Raw genomic sequence first — 18,687 nt, 5'->3', positions numbered from 1 at the left:
TTAGTATTTCTCAATGTCAGAGAACATATCATAATTCCTGTAGTATAGTAGAAATACATCATATCAACTTAACTAACAACCTGCAATATTCTTATATGATTGTTCTCAAGCTCCCATATTGATGCTAACTTGAAACGCATCATTATCAACAGTGTTGCTCATTCCTTTTTTTTCCTGACCTGAGTCAACCACCATAGATATCACAAAGTCCACATCTGCATTCGTTTTGCCTCAGCTTAATTTTTACATTTCCAAATGACTTGTTTTTCTTTGCTTTGCAGCTCTTACACATCCCATTCTAAGGTGAATCAGAATTAAAAGGTAAGAGTCCATTTTACTCCAGTGATACTCTCTAAATTTCTATCACAAAGGAATCAGACAGTAGACCCCTGTGCAATAGTTCAGAAAGGACAAGCATGGTGGAAACATTTTTATCAATGGCAAGAGAAAATGATGGTGGCAAAATACCATTATGAGCTCATGTTTGTGCAACACCACCACATTGAAATTATGTTTGAATCAGAAAATTTACCTGCTAGCAAAATTGCCATAATTGGACCAGGGGGAGCCGCGGGGGGAGAGTAGAGGACTATATAATTATGTATTGTGTGACTTTATAAACAACTGTGTAGCAATGCCATTTTACGTTATTTTGTAGAAAAGACTGGAAACACTGAGTGATGGGTCTTTTTGGATGGGCCATGAAGGATGACACAAGGTTTCCATGATCAGGATAGATACACACTCTGTCTATGCTGGCGGGACCATATTTGTAAACTGAATACTGATATAGGCTAGCTGCCAACAGTTAAATGACTGCTGATTGAAGGATAGACTTTCTGTCACCCTCCAAATCATTGAAAATAATTGGACTGACCCCCTGATTGGTCCAGAAGAACTTCTCGCACAGATACATTGACCCAATTCTCTACTGTCATTTTCTGACAGTAGTTAGGTTGCTTGTATTTAATTGGATTGGAGAGATGAAAAGAGTGGAGTGATATATTTAGAACCATGTATACCTTGAGAATGGTTCCCTCCTGGCATGTGTGACCTAGAGTCAGTCTCATTCTGACCAGTGGGCAATTTTCCAGGGCCATTTTTCAAGCATTGCTTTTGAGTATCATGGCCTGCAAACTTGGGGCCCCAGATAACCAGACAATACAATTACCATGAGCTGTTTCCATGGTTTTGGTATAAAAACAAAGCTTTCTAAACTCATTTATTTAAGAAAGAAAGGAGAATTGGTTTAAGCCTCTCTGTCTAACCTTTCTGTCTATGTATTAAGCACAACAGAAACAGCAAAGCCTCCTCATTACAAATGGAAATTATAAAAGTTTCTTTGGCTTTAGAACCAAAGTAAAAAAGGATCAGCTTGAAAAGAATGCCCTATAAGTTTTCTCATTGTAAAAATAGAGGTGGTGAGCACACAGAGTCCTTACGGATTGCTGGTAGATGCAGCCATCTTGGAACTCATCTGGAAAGCACTGATTAAAATGGAAAGCTAACATACTTTGTTCACTCATCTATTGCTACAAAATATAGCAATTAAAAAATTACTATTGTTTTTCATGACTTGATGACTGAGCGTCATTCTCACTGGGGTCTTTCATGTAGTTCAAGTCGGTTGCAACTAAATGCTGGAATTTTCCAAAAGCTCAACTGCCTAAGTTGACTTTTTCACCCAGAACATACATGAAGCCTCAACTTTTTTAGCTGAACAGATGTCGGTTGACCGGTCTTTCTTTCTCCATGGTATTTCTCACAGTATGGAGGTCTCAGGGCAATCACTGCTGCCCTAGTGACAGGTTTCCTGAGTAGAAATTGCAGTGCTTCCATGACCCCACCTCAGAAGTTCAAGAACAGAATTTCTACTGCATTCTATTGGCAAAGTAGCTAAGTCAGGTCAGCTAACTTTCAAAAAGACAGGAATTATACTGTACCTATTAATGTGAGGAACAGCAGGGAGGTAAGGAATTGGTGGTAGCCAACTTCAGAGAATATTTACTCCACCTATGGACGGGTCATTTTCTCTATCTTTTAAGATTTATTTATGTATACAGAACTGGGGTACAGGTCAGAAGTGCGGGGTATGAGAGGATTCACTAGAGACAGAGTGGGGTGCAGAGTGGGAAGACCGACAAAGTACACTGCTGAAGGGAGTTGAATTCCTGCTGCAGTGGCTGCAAAAGCTTCCTAGTGCTGTGCTTTAATCTGTTGTGCCACCAGGGAGGGCCCCTGTTCTCTCTTTCCAATTGCCCTATACAATGACTGAACTTGTGTTCAAGAAGAGCATTTATTGTAACGTTGCTTATGTTCCCTCCCAATTTAACTTCAATACTCATCAGTAGTTGGATATATAAAAACTTGTGGGATAAATTCATCTCAATATGAAAAAAAAGTACTATATATAAAATGTCATCAGTAGATTTCTAATATGCATTATTGAAGACAATAAGGAAGTTTTCTAATTTTATGTGTAATAGGGCAACACTGCATATTTTTACTAGTGCTTCTGGAAGAGGAATACCACATCCCAGGATGTTTGGTGGTGGAAGGTTTAAGCTGGGTGTGGGCAGATTTAGCCTTATATGTCATCTCATCTTTTTTAAAAAAGAAAAATCAGTCTGTTTTCATTTGGCTAAATAAGAACAAATTAGGAAAATATGAAATATATTTGAACAGTTTAACTGCTAAAACCCTTTTATGCCCAGAGGCATAAGTTGGGAAAAACAAAATTAATAACCCTCTTTGGCTAGAGTTTACAAAAAATTTAGGTGAGTAGACAAATGTGTGGAGGTTATTACACAGAAATGAGTACTTTCCTCTGTGCACACACACATGTGGCTCTTCTATAAAGTCACGTGTGCTGCTTCCTGGATAGTCAGCGCAGTATCTAGCTTTATTTGGGTTACGACAAGGTGTTCTTCAGTGTTTCATACTTTACATCTTCTTCAAATAGTCAACATAGAAATGGTACCCGCTCTTCCACAGAAAGGGAGAAATTGGCTTCTCATTTTCTCTATCTTTTCCTACCTTCAGTTGTGTCTTCATCAGCATCTCTGACCCACATCCAAATTTCTGTTAGTGCCTAGGGGCCTAAAAACTGACCTGAAATATTAAGAAAGACCAGGTACTTGGCAAATGTGAGAAAAGGTGTTTTTTTTCTTTTATTTTTACTTCCCATTAGATCTTGCCAGCATTTGCACAATGAAGCATACTTTCCAGACGGTTAATCAACCCTGCTCCTACCTCTTAATGCTCATAACCCTACTTTCGACCTGGCTGTGCCTCTCCAAATCTGTTATCCACTCGTCTGCCCCCTTTTCTGTCCCACCGGCTGATAGGTATGGACAAGGGCTCCAATAAACTATGTATTCTGTTTGGATTTGGTCAATAGCAAGGCTCAACCCAAATTCAGAAAGAAGAAGAGTGAGGGCCAGGTATTAAATCCTTCCATGGACATTTGCCTTGGGCTGGTGGTCTCTGCAAGCTAGCTTTCTCCACAGTACTGTCCACCCCCTCTTCCTTTTTTCTGTTCTAAGAGTGGTAATGGCTTGACTGCCGCTGCTCCCAGTTACATTACCTCTCGGGAAAATCCTACCTCTGCCGCTGCTCCCAGTTATATTACCTCTTGGTAAAATCCTACCTCTATACCTTGTCAGAGCCTCTTATGAACTTTCCAAAGATTATTCCACTTTATATCTGGTTCTGAGCATGCCATTTCTTTCACTGGGAACTGACTCACCTATGGGGTATAGTGGTGAAGGAAAGACACTGTCCCCTCTTACACAAAAGTTTTAAAAAAGAGAATATCTATCTTCCTTATATCTTTTGATTTTTTTCTGTTATCATAAAAATCCAACATGTACAGCCATAATATGTGAATTTTTATCCAATCGGAGGTTTTGATGTCCTGTGGTGGGGGGTAGAAGGGACTAAGAATGAGCACAGCACACATAGTAGCTACCTGAAAGTTTTGGAGTGGCTGGAGAAGTCTGAAACTTGATAACTGTTTGGACTGCTCTTGAAGAAGAATGATATAATCAATACAACTGAAGAGGATATGATAACTTGAAGGCATTCTTCCAAATAATAGGTACCCAAGTGCCTATATCACCAGCCAACTAACTGCTCACACTGGGAAGTCATAAGCTTGGGGTAGGTGGAGGTTGTTAAAGGCCAAACGTGTAGAGAAGTTTTGCTTGCCTTTTTTTCTGGCCTTCTACAGAGATGGTTAAGAAAATGAGTGTGGGCCATGGATACCTGCTTCTAAATAAATCAGAAATCTTATTTATTTCAGAATAGGAACTCCTATTTTGTAAAAATACCAGGGGAACTATGGGATAATTTCTAATAAGAACTTGTTTCTTTCTCTGACACAAATATGGTCAGAGAGGATGAGTGCTGCCTAAAATTATTAATAATAACCACAAGTAAAGAAAATTTGTTAAGCATTATATTATTTATTCTTTTATTTTAGTCCTGTACATAATCCAGTATGCCATGTGTTATTAGCCACGTATAAGAAAACTGAGGCAGAGGGAACTTATTTGAGTCATCCAGGAACACATAGCTAGTAAGAAATAGAATGGAAAATCATTCACTAATCAAAAATTTATTAAGCACATGTTGCATACAATGAGAATATGAAGAGAAGCAAGGGACAATCCCACTTCTCAAGTTGTTCATTGTGGTGTGGGGTGGAGTATGGAGACAGAAACAAATGATAATGACTTTGCAGGTGTAAGGGCAGCTTTTGCAGATATTTATCAAGTCCATCAATGACCCAAAAGAAATGGTGATTAATTCCACTTGAGTAGATCTGGAGAGGTTTCCCAGGAAGCCTGGCGCCAAAGAGGGTGGGTCAACTGGAGCCCACACAGGAAGATGGAGCAGGGCAGAGAGGGCACATCAGGTCAGGCAATAGCATTGGAATATTGCTCAGGAGGGAAAGAATGTTCCTTTTCCATTTGTCAAACTTTCCAATGTTAATTAGAAATGTGTCTCTCAGGGAATTAAAGCAGATACAAGAGGCAATGATCCTAAACCAATTTCGAAGTGTGCTCCTGCACCTTTGGTGCAATGACTTGACTGCTTCCACATTGCATTAAAGGAAACCTTTCTTACGTTCACACTGAAAAAGATTCAAAGAAAGGGTAAATATCTTTCCTAGATAGACCCCTTGGACAGCTGCAATCTGTTTTCAGAGAACAAAATAAACAAAAAAGAACAAATAAACAAAACTCCAAATGGCACACTTTTTTTTTTTTTTTTATCATTTTCTTATTGAGTAGATCTCCTTGAAGAGGAAATTTCTGATCTTTTCCCAGTTGATTTAAGGACTGGGTAGACCTATGATTAGGGAGTAGGAGGAAAGGTAAGGGAGAGGTGAAGATTAATTTAATAACAAGACTCTCTCAACCTAGATAATTTCAAGAGCATTAAATAAGCTTTCGTCAGTAGGACTTAAAGACCATTGTATTTCTTTCATATGAAGTAATATCCCTCAGTGATGAAAATCATTTAGTAAAACACCACAAATTACTACAACGAACAATAGCATTTCCCTTCTGTAGAACCTTAAGTTCTACAGAATGTTCCATGTGATAACCTTTGCCTTTTCTATACTGGAGTTAATGGTTTCTAAATGACTGCCATATCACTCTGTCCCTTTTGCCGCCCTTCCTACCATTTTCTTTTCCCAACCCATCCTGTGGATGGGCCAAAACCATCTAGTGTAGATCGTTGGTAGCCCACACTTGGAAAGTTTAACTTTTAACCAAGAACAACTTAAAGGTCCAACCAGCCTGTTTAAGAAAAAAAGGAGCAAGTGGCATTTGAATTAGAGAAGCAGTCAGGGGTTGGAACAGTGTTAGGCATTTTATATTACAACAAATAAGATGTAATCCAGCTGCTAATCATGTACAAATTAGCTTTTGGTTTATTCTAAAGTGTTTGTTTTGGATAACAGAGTTGGAGCTGGTTAATGAGAATCAGCTCCCTTCATCTTTCTGGAGCACTCTGTCCTTACTGAGATGCCTGTCAGCCGTGGAGGGCAGAAGTCTTCACTAAATGAGCATACAACTGATTTCTTATACAAACCACCCCTAATCCTACTATAAATCCAGGTGAAATTGACATGCTCTAAGTCCAATTGAAAAATAGTCATGAAGAACAGGGAATAGGGATGAAGATAGGAGTTATAGATTTAGTGCCTTCCAGCTTCATGAAGATGCACATTTTTTACTATTAACATTCATAATTTAATAGCAATATTGTTGGAGACACTGAGAAAATTAATTCTACTTCCTTCATTTGAAATGACAAGCACATGTAATCACAGGATACTTCACTTGCAAATATGGTAAATAGGAGATGTGGGCAGGCTTGTACTAGTTTATCATATCTGTTATATGGACTGAATAAGGGCAATAGATAACTGCCACAAAATTTAGTTGAAAACCAAGCACTTCCATGATAAATGCTATAATTTTTCCTTAATGTGGGAAGTACCATGACTGATTTTGGAATGAACTGTCCTCTCATGGGATTCTTTGGCACAGTGAACCTTTGGCCTGATATATTTGAAGAGCAAACAGTGGAAATGCTATTCCACTACTAGCACTTACTGCGCTTACCATACTATGTGGTGATAATGGATATTTGTTGTAAACACTGTTGAGTAATTCTGGATCCCTCCTGTTTACCTTCGCCACATCCATAAGCAACCAGTCCTCAGACAGGATTACATCTTCATTTGCATTTAGGCAACACAAGAGACCAGATTTTAAAGAACATATTTACCATCTCATGGAGTTCTGATCCCAATGTACAAACAAGACCTGCGTGAATGTTATGACACCCAAACAGTACAGAATGAAGGACTAAATGAAGACGGATTGGAACTTTCAGAATTCAGAGAAAGGAGAAACCCCATTAGCATCAAGCAGTTTCTTGAGGAGCGGGGATACTGAATTATGCTTTCATAATTTAGTTGTTGGGAAATTGAAATGAAACTCAATGAGAAAGACGTATAGTAGTGACCAGACATGAGGCATGAAAAATCAGGTCTTGCTGGAGACTGAGCTGAGCCTCTGAATTCCAGCATTCAAGTCTTTGGCCCACCACACTGCCGGCAATATCCTATTTTAAAAGCTGAATCTCTCTAGGCTACCTGCTGGCATTCCACCTCCTGGGAGTTGTGGCCATGACTTCTCAACTTTTGACCAAAAAGGCCAACATTTCTACTCCTCTTGAGGGGCAGCTTCTCCTTTTGTACGGAATTCTATCCAGCTGGAATTCTTAGACACTCCCTCAGTTCTTCCCTCCTAGCCCCATCATAACCAGGGTATGCTGTGCTGCTGAATTCTTCCTGCAGGTGTTCAGACTTGCTCTCCCATCTCTGATGAACAGCAACAACAAAGGTGTCTTCAGAACCCGGACCTTTCTTCCAGCCTGCCTTTGTGCTCTCCTTCATAGAAAAACTTCCTGAATTGAGATCGTCATTATTTTCTCTTCTTCCTACCTGCGTCTTCTTAGCTGATTTCAGGAGACCTTCGTCAGTCCTTTGAAGCTACTTTGTACAGGTATGGATGCCTCTAGATCGTCAAATCCAGAGGGCATTTGCTGTCCTCATCTTTCTTAACCTTTCAGTGAGTGTGGGCACAGGGGTCGCCACCAGTCTTCCCTGACTTAATTTGTTTTCTTGATTTATGTGACACCATATATCTAGTTATTTTTGTACTTCTTTGACCTCAACTTTTACTGTTCTTTTCTGTCTCTGTCTTCTTTCACTCTCTTGTTTTGGACATATCCTGTCAATTAAGTGCTTTATGTTTTCTCTGTTTTGTTTCTTAGATGACCTCATCAAAGGGGGATGAAGGTAGGGGAATACCTATACCAAGGTTTTCTACCTATGTTCTACAGCCAAAGGCCTAGAAGTCATTCCTTGAGACCACTTTCTCTTTTCCCCATAACCACCCTCAGCAGTTCCTTTTGTCTTTGCCTCCATTGTAGTCAGTCTGCTTCTCTCCATCCCAAATCTATCACTGTAGTACAAGCTACAACTAGCTCTCACCTGGAATACTTTAATATCCTCCTGACTGGTTTCTCTAGGCCTGACTGTTCTCTTTCTACAATATATTCTCTATGCAGCAGTGATCTTTTAAAACAGAATAGCTCATGCTACTCTCCCTCTTATAAAAAGTTTCAGGTGAGCTGCCAGTTGTACTCAGCTGAGTCCTTGACTGGGTCTTACATGTAATCAGATTGTTCCCCATCTCCCCCTGGCTTTCCCCCTGCTTATAGTGCACCAGCCACAGAGGCACTCTTTCTATACCTGAACCCTCCAAATTTGTTTTTCTGAATTGAACAATGAATATTCCATATACATGTCTGACTCCTCCTTATCAGATAGACATCAGTTCATAAGGTACCACCTCACTGAGAGCTTCTCATAGGGCTGCTTTTCAATCAGTTCTTTGTTTCAGCTTCCCAATCAACTAGTTATTACCTCTCATATCACTTAAAAAAATCTTCAGATGATAAATTAAATAAGAAAGAGGAAGAAGATTAATAGCGGCATACAGAAAAGAGAAAATCAGGCTGCCACCTGCTTTGGTTTAGTTAATTTGTATTACTGATAAGCAAATATTAAATGAAATTTTGAGATACAGTCAGATTGGGGGCCTCTTGGCTCAGAAGAAACCTTTTGAGGGAAAAGTGTGTACAGATGTTTCATTCTCTGGTTTTATCAATAAAAGTCTGAAGCTATATGCTTCGCTAAATGGAAACAAAACACGAAGGTTTTAGGACTTTTTCAGAGTCAGAAAATGTCTGCCTCATTCTGCTGGATTCTCCACAACTGTGAAGCAAGCTTATGATGACCTTGCAAATCCACAGTGCATATACAATAAACTGGAAAAGGGATCTAGCTGCAACATCACAATGTGTTCTTGTTCCAATAAGTGGGCTCAGGTACTTCTGGCATTTTTTTTTTAAAGATTTATTTATGTATGCATACAGAACTGGGGTATAGGCCAGAGGTGCAGGGACGGTGAGAGAATTCACCACACACAGAGCGGGGAGAAGAACAGGCAGATAGATGAAGTACACTGCTGAGGGGAGCAGCGTGAGGGTCAGGAGAGGTCTGCCACACCATGTGGTCACCTCCGGGGCAGGCGGGGATTGAATTCAGGTAGAAGTGGCTTTAGCTTCTTAGTGCAGTGCTTTAACCCGCTGCGCCACCAGGGAGGGCCCACTTCTGGCATTTCTTAAGAGCATGACATAGCTTATGGTTGTCTAAAACACAGCCTAGATTTCTGCTAATTTCCCATCATGTTTTCTCAGACTCTAGTTAGCCCTGTAATACCTCAGATATCTTTCTAATATATCTTCTTTCATTGAAGTGATCCAGTGGTGGAGTCTGTTGCTTTTAGTTTAAGTACATAATACTGTATATTCAAATGCTATTGGCAACAAGTAACATAAACCCCAAATTTCAACTGCTTTAGGAAAAAATACAATGTAAGGTCTCCTGTAAAAGAGGGCAGAGAAGGCTTCAGAGGGATGTTCCTTTCTATCTAGAACAACCCAGTCCACTACTGCCAAACTCTGGTGGTAATACTGCTTTCTCCTGGGTTTCCTTAATTTCTTAATACTCATGCTTATGATGCATCATAGTTGAAGTCAATGTTAAAAAATTAAAACTCTTGGCCCTCCCTGGTGGCGCAGCGGGTTAAAGCACAGCACTGAGAATCTAAAAGCCGCTTCCGCATGAGTTCGATTCCCGCTTGCCCCGGAGGTGACCACATGGCGTGGCAGACCTCTCCTGACCCGCCCGCTGCTCCCCTCAGCAGTGTACTTCGTCGATCTGCCTGTTCTGCTCCCTGCTCTGTCTCTGGTGAATCCTCTCACCCTCCGCATCTCTGGCCTGTACCCCAGTTCTGTATGAATAAATAAATAAATCTTTAAAAAAAATAAAACTCTTAATATGGGACACATTCTTTTTTTAAAAAGATTTATTTAGGCATACAGAACTGGGGTACAGGCCAGAGGTGCAGGGGTGGTGAGAGTATTCACCAGAGACAGAGTGGGGAGCGTAACAGGTAGATCCACTGAAATGCACTGCTGAGGGGAGCAGCAGGTGGGTCAGGAGAGGTCTGCCACGCCATGTGGGGCACCTCCGGGGCAGGGATTGAACTCATGCTAAAGTGGCTTTAGTTTCTTAGTGCTGTGCTTTAACCCACTGCGCCACCAGGGAGTGCCAGGACACATTCTTTTAGTGGGAAGTTGATGGATACTGTTTTCTTTATTTAGTAACAACAGGCTGTGATAAACTTGAGCTACACACTTTACAGTCTTACCTCACAAGGGGAAATGCCAGTAGAGTTCAGAGTAGAAATGTTTTTTAAAAAGTCTTACACTATTGCTTTTTCTAATGCTTTGCATAAGAAAATTTCAGTGTGAGACATATATATATACAAAGTGCAATAAAAGGATAGAAATAGTCTATTACATTCAGGAAAATTCAACTCTTAACTTTTTAATTAAGTATGTGTAAATGGCCCTCATTCCCCAGATCCTCCCAGCAAGGGGTGCGTGATACTGACTGATCTTTCTCTTCCTCAAGGCTCTGGATGTGGCTGAATGTGCTTTTCTTCTGGGGAGCCTTTCGGCAGGAGGAGGGGCTTCTTTTCTCTCCTTTTCACTTATACTGAGGGCCTCTGGTAAAGAAATATTTTAAAATTAGTAAGAGTAAGAGACTTTTTTTTCTTTTCTCTCGTTTCCTGAGAATGGTACAGCAATTGCAGTTACCTAAGAGTCAGAAAGATAAATGCAATACTACCATTTGAGAATTTGATTAATTGTAGAAAGAAGTTTTAAAGGAGTAGAGGGAGAAGAATGATTGCAGAAATAATTATAGCTCTTTCCACCCATCTGATGGATCTGCCTTTTTCCCTCAAAGACACACACACCAAGAATAGACGTACATATTTTCAGAAGCATGATCAGTATATGCCTCTCTGTCCATCTGGGTCAGGCATGACCAGACATTCCTTGGAATAACACTACCATCTTGATCATTTTCAGGCAATTGCTGATATGTACTTGAGAAATTGGCTTGCAAACTACATATTCAGAGAATGGAGATGCTGATTCATGCTTTGCAGATATTTAAGTGAAATTTGGAAGAACTCACCCCCTTCTCCAAATACCACCCCTTCTTCAGTTCATCTTATTGATGAATTGATGTAATTCTGAACCAGAATTTATCAATGAGAAGAGACAAAATCCCAAGTTCCAGTGTGTGAATGACAACTCAACAGGGATAGCAACTGAAGCTCAAATAGGTCCCAAAACTCTATAAAACAAAGTTAAAGTGTTACTCTTTGAAGACCAGAAGTTCTGGTCAATCTCACTGTGGTGATATAGGCCTATGGGGCAGATAATCACGATACAATCAAATCATTGTATTTGATTTGCAAGATAGTGTGATTTTATCTTCTCCAGTGTGTTTTGCTGAAGATATGGGTGAAATCTAGTAAAATCTAATTAAGTGTCATTAAAATCTCAGATGTGATATGGCCTTCAAAGGTATACTCAGTTTTCCAGAAAATCAGTGCTGCTTAAATATATATATATATATATATATATATATATATATATATATATATATATATATATATATATATATATATATAAAATATATATATACATATATACTGCCAATGAAACAAAAGTATGTAATTTACTCAACAATAACTGAAAACTGCAGACGTTTTCCAAGTTGATTGTTCCTTTTCTAATTTATTATTTATGTCAACTAAGATAATTTTATTTTTTGACTGGTAAAGCATAAAGGGCATTGTTCCTTAAGTAATGGAATTCTCAATGTTAAGAATAAGAATTCTTATAGAATTTGTAATAAATGCACAGTTCTCTTAGCACCAGAAAATGTCCACCTGCTAGTTAGGGTGGCCTTGCCCTCAGCAACTCTGAATAAAGAGCATTATATTGTTAATTTAGACCCACTGAGTGCTTATTTATAAGCAATTGGTTCTACTCTAACCAACTAGATGAAAAAATAGCTTAATTATTGGAAAAGGTCCAAAGGAGTGACCAGGGCATTCCAGGTCACAGAAATCACATGATTTCTGGTAATGGGAGACATTTTAATGGAAACCTTTATTTGGCACTGACATTTTCTCTAATTATCAGCGCTCACTTTTCCACCTATTCAGCGGTCCTTTCAATTTTATTACACATTGACCTCTCCTATCCATTTAACTGTTTAAAAGTACAAGGATTCAGAAATTCTAACTTCATGCTGACATCCCTAACATGAGCAGAATCACTTTAAAATTTAAAATGTGACACTATATTATCCAGAAGGCACATGTAATTATTGTTCATTATCAGCTAAATGAATAAGGTATAACATGATTTGTGGTGTCATTGTTTCCTGAAATGCATTAGAGAGTCTTAGGAACAGACGTTTTAAGGAATTAGATTTGTTTAAAAAGGAGAGTTCAAGGAGATGATTTTGTAAACTCTTACTTATTAGGGCACATTGGAGAAACCTTGGAAGTGTCTACTAATCTATCTGATATTTCCCAAAGAAGTTTGAAAAAGATAATCCCTCAAATATCTCCCTTTTTTTTTTTTTTTTTTTTTTTTTTGCGGAGGCTGAAAGGATTCACCAGAGACAGAGAGGGGAGCAGAACAGGCAGATGACGAAGTACACTGCTGAGGGGAGCAGCGGGTGGGTCAGGAGAGGTCTGCCTTGCCATGTGGATCTCCTCTGGGGCAGGCGGGAATCGAACTCGTGCGGAAGTGGCTCAAGCTTCTCAATGCTGTGCTTTAACCCGCTGCGCCACCAGGGAGGGCCTATCCATTTGGTTTTTAAAAGTTAATCCAGTTTCTTAGATGTGTCTTATTATAGTGGGCATTCTTTATCAGAATTAAAACCAGAAATTGTTTACATATGTAATATTTTTCTTGAATATTTTCATGTAATTTATTTTCTTTCTGTCATAATCCTGTAATTTAAAATTATTATTTTCATTTTGTAGTTGCAAAGGATGGCCTAGAGTTAGAGTCAGTAGCTTGACATAAGACCTGGACCAGACTGCCTTCTCTGCACAAAGCATAGTCATAGTCTCTTCACATAAGCTTGGACTTGGTACACAGGCGAGTGAGCACAAGAACCAGAAGGAGAAAGAATAGCAGAGAGGTGGAATTAGAGGAAGGAAGATAAACTGGATTTCCATTTGAGTCATCAGCTGTCCCTTTGTTTGAATTTGTGTTGACCATTACTTCTTCAGGAAAAACTCATTTTTTTTATCTTTAGTTTACAGTTCCCCAAAATTATAAGTTGAGTTCTTAACTCTTTGTTCCCTAGTGTGTGAGCTTGTGTGAGTCATATAATCTCTTTAGGTTTAGTTTTCTCATCAATTATTGAGGATAATGCTAAGAGCTAGGGACCAGAAACAATTCACTGAGTGTATGAAGAAATCCAAGAGTGAAGTGTCTAGAAAATGGTAACCTCTCAGTAAATGGCAACTCTGACTAATCCATAGTAGACATTTGTCAGTTTGTTAAATTCTAATGTCTGAAACCCCTTTGTGTATTTGGGCCCCCAGCAACAGACTATTCACTAGACCAGCACTGTCCACCAAGTATTTTCAGAACACAGGTGGGATTATTCTTTCCTGTCTTCCCCTTCCTCTTCAGTTTTGGTGTGGTGATGTAACTTGCTTTGGCAAGTAGACACACATAGAAATGACATATGTCACTTCCAGAGAGAAGCTACAGTATGTTTCACTATACTCTTTGCCATGAGGATTTGTAGTTTTCTACATGAAGTCTGCATTGTCAGCTTCTGGCCTGGAGTGAAAGAAAGGGAATGATGCAAAATCGAGTCCCCAGCAAACTAGTCTTACAGAGAAAAGCAAATAACATAGAAGAAAACAAAAACATTTCATGTCAGGCCACTCATAATTTGGGAGTTATTTGTTATTGTAGTATAACCTGGCCTATCCTCACTGTTACCTTCACGCTGTGAGTCTAGGTAGGAGGCAGAACCCTTTCACATAATAGATGTACAAAAAGCTAGATGGGTGTTTTCATGTTCTCTCTTCTAGGCATTTGATCTAAAGTTGACCAATCATTCAATTCACCTAAGCACATAAATTGGGAGCTGCAAAGAAGTAGGAACTGTGAATAATTCATTCCCATTTATTTTGGTGGCAACAGCTGTGAGAGAAATATACATTTCTAAGTAAATTGAGGTTGGCAGGTACAATAGCAACATCTACAATCTGGGGACATTTGTGGAAAATTTTGCAAAGTTAGTCCTGGAATTCAGGGACATCTATAAGCTGCAGAGTCCCTGTTGCACAGGTCCTGAGAAGAATCTCTGGCCTTGTTCAGGGTGTGCTGCTGCCCTATTTCTAACCTTCCTAGAGACTCAACTCTGCAAGCAGCTGATACAGTTTCAATTTATCCCCTTTCTGAGTAAATCAGCCAAAGTATAATGCTTGCAAATAAGACTCCTAAGCAACACAAAATATAAATTAATTTTAGAGTTTTCTTTGCTAGTTTATAGAGTTATTTTAGCATTTTTCTGGCAGTTTGAATTAGATGCTGTGAATGGCATTGCTTGTCCAGGCCAAAGGTATACAATTTATTCTAAAAATAACCACTCTTCCAGCAATTTCTTTTTAAGGTTATTAATTCCACACTCTTAAAAGATTCCCAATGAATTAAATTACAAATTTTACTTTAGTGCATATGCTGTATTAAAAATCTGATAAGCAAAATCATTTATTTCATTTTTTTTTCTCTCTGAAAAATATAAGCAAATGATTTTCCTGCACTAGTCTGGTGAACTTGATTCAATTTAGACATAGAAATGACCTGGAACACTTCTAGTTTTCATCATTCCTAAGACCGTGATTTGGCTGCAAGGTTCAAAGTTTTTACCGAGAGGGAATCACACTGAGGTGGGGATGGTCAGTCTTCCAAAGGGTGATTGGAACTTCGCATGATGGGTGCTTAATTGTTACACTGGAACCTGTGCTGTGGGGCTTGGAAGAGATGGATTGCTTGCAAGTACCCAGCAAGATGCAACTCGATCTATTCTGGGGTTACTTTTGGAACCTGCCAGAACAAAACAGGAAAGGCACATTACTGTGAAGGGTAGACCACCGCTGCCATGTCCTTATTGAAATTCAAACCCATGAGTAAAATCTGACTTGCCTCTCTGGCATTCCTTTCCAGCTATAATTCACCAAGTCTTAAAAAAAAAGCAGTAAAAATTGTAACAATAAAGACTGGAAATACAAGCAACCAGCAAAAATTGGTCTTTGTGATTTAAAGTGGGAGAAGAGTTAGTAATTATTCTCCCTCTTCTGAACGTTATTTCTGGGAAAGTGGAGAAGAAAATAGTGAAGGAGGAGAAAGTTTCCCCAGGAGTCACTGGATCCTTTTTATCAAATTCTTAAACAAGAAAAGGAAATTAACGTATACAGTGTGAGCTTTGGAGCAAACATGGAAGCAGGTTAGCTACTGAAGTGTGGGATAAGGTAATACTCCCACATGAGAACAAAGAGTTTTGATTTCTAGAATATCAGTCGAAGGCTTTTCCCAATATTCTCACTTTGGAGAGGTGAAGCAAAAACAAACAAACAAACAAAAAAAAAAAAACGCTGATAAATGTGTTGTGCAATGTAGAACCTCAAGGCCGTGAGAAGCTTTAAATGTAGATTGCCCACTCTCTTGTCTAACTTTACCACGTTTGTTCTTGCAGTCTTGAAGGTTCTAGGTTTCCAATCAATAGCTGTCCCTGAAGATTTGAGTGAAGTGACAGTAGTCACAGATTTTTATCCTTTGGGAAGAAGTCTTCCCTTAATTGCAGATAAGCTAAGTTATAGGTGTAGCAAAACCAAATGTTCTGTCTTTAGAAGACTTTTCCAGGCAATGTGACAAAGTGTCACCAAAGTGGGGTGGCAGACCCCATCCAGTGCTGCACCAGTGAAGGACACCACATCCCTAACCTACCAAGGAAAGCAATGTTGGGGAACACCATCACTTTTAGCCACATTGGAGGGAGTGAGGTGTCTAGAGGTTGGGATCTTGACTTTTCTCTGTAAGACCTTAAAGCTACAAAGGGGGAAACATTCTGTCTCTCAAGCTTTGCCAGAAAAATACAGCTCTGAAGTCAGAGTCATTTGTTCCCATAGCATTTGGTATTTAGGAAATGACAATTGCTACTGGCTGGTAATGGTGGGTTTCTAGAGAATGATGCCGTAGATCAGTCCTGCTCAAGCTAGCCTGGAGGGCTTGCTGTAGCACAAGTTGCTGGGCCCACACTCTGAGAGGTGTAGGGTGGGACCCCAGAGCTTGCATTTCTCACCAGCTCCCCGGTGATCTGATGCCGCTGGGCCATGAACTGCAGCTCTCAGAGAAACAGCCTGTCACTCCTGACCTTTGACTCTAATTTCCCACCTCAGCCATGCTTCTCTCTTACCTACAGCAGCTCAGACCTTCTTTCCAGTGTGCATTCTCTCTGTAGTCTCAAATACAAGTGAATGGGCATTGCAACTAAAAGCTTTATCTCGAGACACTGATTCTGCAATTGGGCATTTTGGCTACCCACTCTTACCCTGGACATCACAGATGTAGATCCATGTCTAGTCCATTCACCCCTTGGCGTTTGCTTATATACACTGATGAGCACCATGGCTTCTGGATTGTGCAATAGAAGGAGGTAAGAGGAAGCTGTAGGTAAGCATCTCAAAGAGAAAGACCTGTGTCATAAAGAGGAACATTTTCTCTCTTCTCTAGCGATCTTTGGCCTACATTTGAGCCCCAAGTTTAGAAGAAGACTAAAAGAACTTTTGGATAAAAATTTGTATGGAATTCTAGGCACAAAGAGATTTGTTTTGGGGCCAGGGCAAAGGGGGTGGCTCCTCACAGTCAGTTGTTGGTTAAGGGGTCTCCCAGGGCATACTTGAATTCTCAGATGCCTCAGGCACTCCCTTCCAGGAGCCTAGGAGTAGTGTGGAAACCCTTGTGGGCACACCACAGAGAGACAGAGAGGAGGAGCATGGTACACACCATGGGGGGGAGGGTGTGCTCAAAATATATCCTGGGGATCTGGATGGTGCTCTGGCATTGCCTGTTTCAAAAGGGAGATCTTAAGCTGTGGATAAAGTCAGCTGGCAAGGGGGTACGTGGGAGTCCTGGAAGCTATATATTTATTTGGCTTTGATGGGAGCTTATTTGGCTTGCTCTTGGAAACAGTATTCATGAACCTCTGAGCTGGTGGGGGCTGTCTGGTCCAAAACAGTCTTCCTAAAAACCTCTTAATTTTGTGGCTTTTTTTTGGGGGTGGCACAGATGCCTAGCTTCTTTGCTGAACTGAGGAGCTGGCTGAGAACTGCCAGCACAAAGCTCGTTCAGGCTGAGGTTAGCAACTGAGCGTTTAAATCACCCTGCTATGTTGCCTGATTCTTTCAGGCAGGGTGCCCAAAAGTGGTGTATTTACTGGATCAGCCTGCCAGTTTCTTTTCATGCTTACTTTCCTTTATCGGGGGTAGCCAGATGCCCCCCCCCCCAAAACAGCAGGCTGGGAATTTAGATGCATCCACAGTCATGAATTTTGCACCATCATTTGCATATTTAACCTTCCTCTGCTTCTCTTATTCTCACACAGATGTAGGTAAGGCCATTTCTATAGAAATTTCATGCTGCTGAGCCAGGCCAGGATTTCAGTGAAATAAATAATGGTTGGAATTATTTGAATCCTCCCTCACAAGTCCTTTTAAGAAGGGTGTTTTGATCAATCGTGTTATAAAGCCAGTTCATCAATGACTATATCTAGAATGCTTATTTGTCTCCTGATTCAAAGACCATATTATGGTTTTCTGTGATTCTCACATAAGTACTAAAGTTTTAATTTCTATCCTGTAGAGTTTGAAATCACAAGGTCCCTTTCTGACTGCCTCTTTTTGTGATAACAGGATATTTCTGAAAGAATAGTAAGAATAGTGTTGCCTTTCTCTTGTGTATTGTTTTCTTTCTCCCTAAGACACTTGAGAGGGTCCTTCCTTTTGGATTTTGCTCCATTGACTTGATTATAAGGATACATAACTTGTAAATGTGTTGAGTGATGCATTAGCTAAAGGAGAAAAACAAAACAAAACCAAACAAAACTTCATTGGAAAAGTAGCTGGAAATAAATGATGAAGTATGAGGTTACTTTTGATTTAAATCAGCACGTGCCAGGAATGGGCCCAGGTAAACTGTTTGGTTTCTTCCATTCTCAGAATCAGTGCAGGTGTTGGAATTAGAAACATTGAAAATGTCAGAGTATTGCCTCAGGAGTTCACTATTTTCATCTTAAACCTGTACTCTGAGGAGCTCTGGGAGGAAGGGGTTTCAAGATTTCCTTTGTTGCATTAAAAAGAACAGATTTACAAATGAAAAGGGGACATACCAGAATCAAGAGACAGATTCTAAAAGCTATATTCTTAGAAGTCTGGGTTCCCCAAGCTGACTCCAGTCATATGGAGGTATAATAGCAATGGAGGTATAATAGCAATGGACTACCTTAGAGGTAGCAGGGGAAACCTGCCAGGGTACATTATACTATAATCTAGAAGTTTTGATACCCAAGAT

The sequence above is a fragment of the Condylura cristata genome, unplaced genomic scaffold, assembly GCF_000260355.1.
Source record: "Condylura cristata isolate star-nosed mole 26May11 unplaced genomic scaffold, ConCri1.0 scaffold00033, whole genome shotgun sequence".
NCBI classification, from domain to species: Eukaryota; Metazoa; Chordata; class Mammalia; order Eulipotyphla; family Talpidae; genus Condylura; species Condylura cristata.
This window is presented reverse-complemented; position numbering follows the sequence as displayed.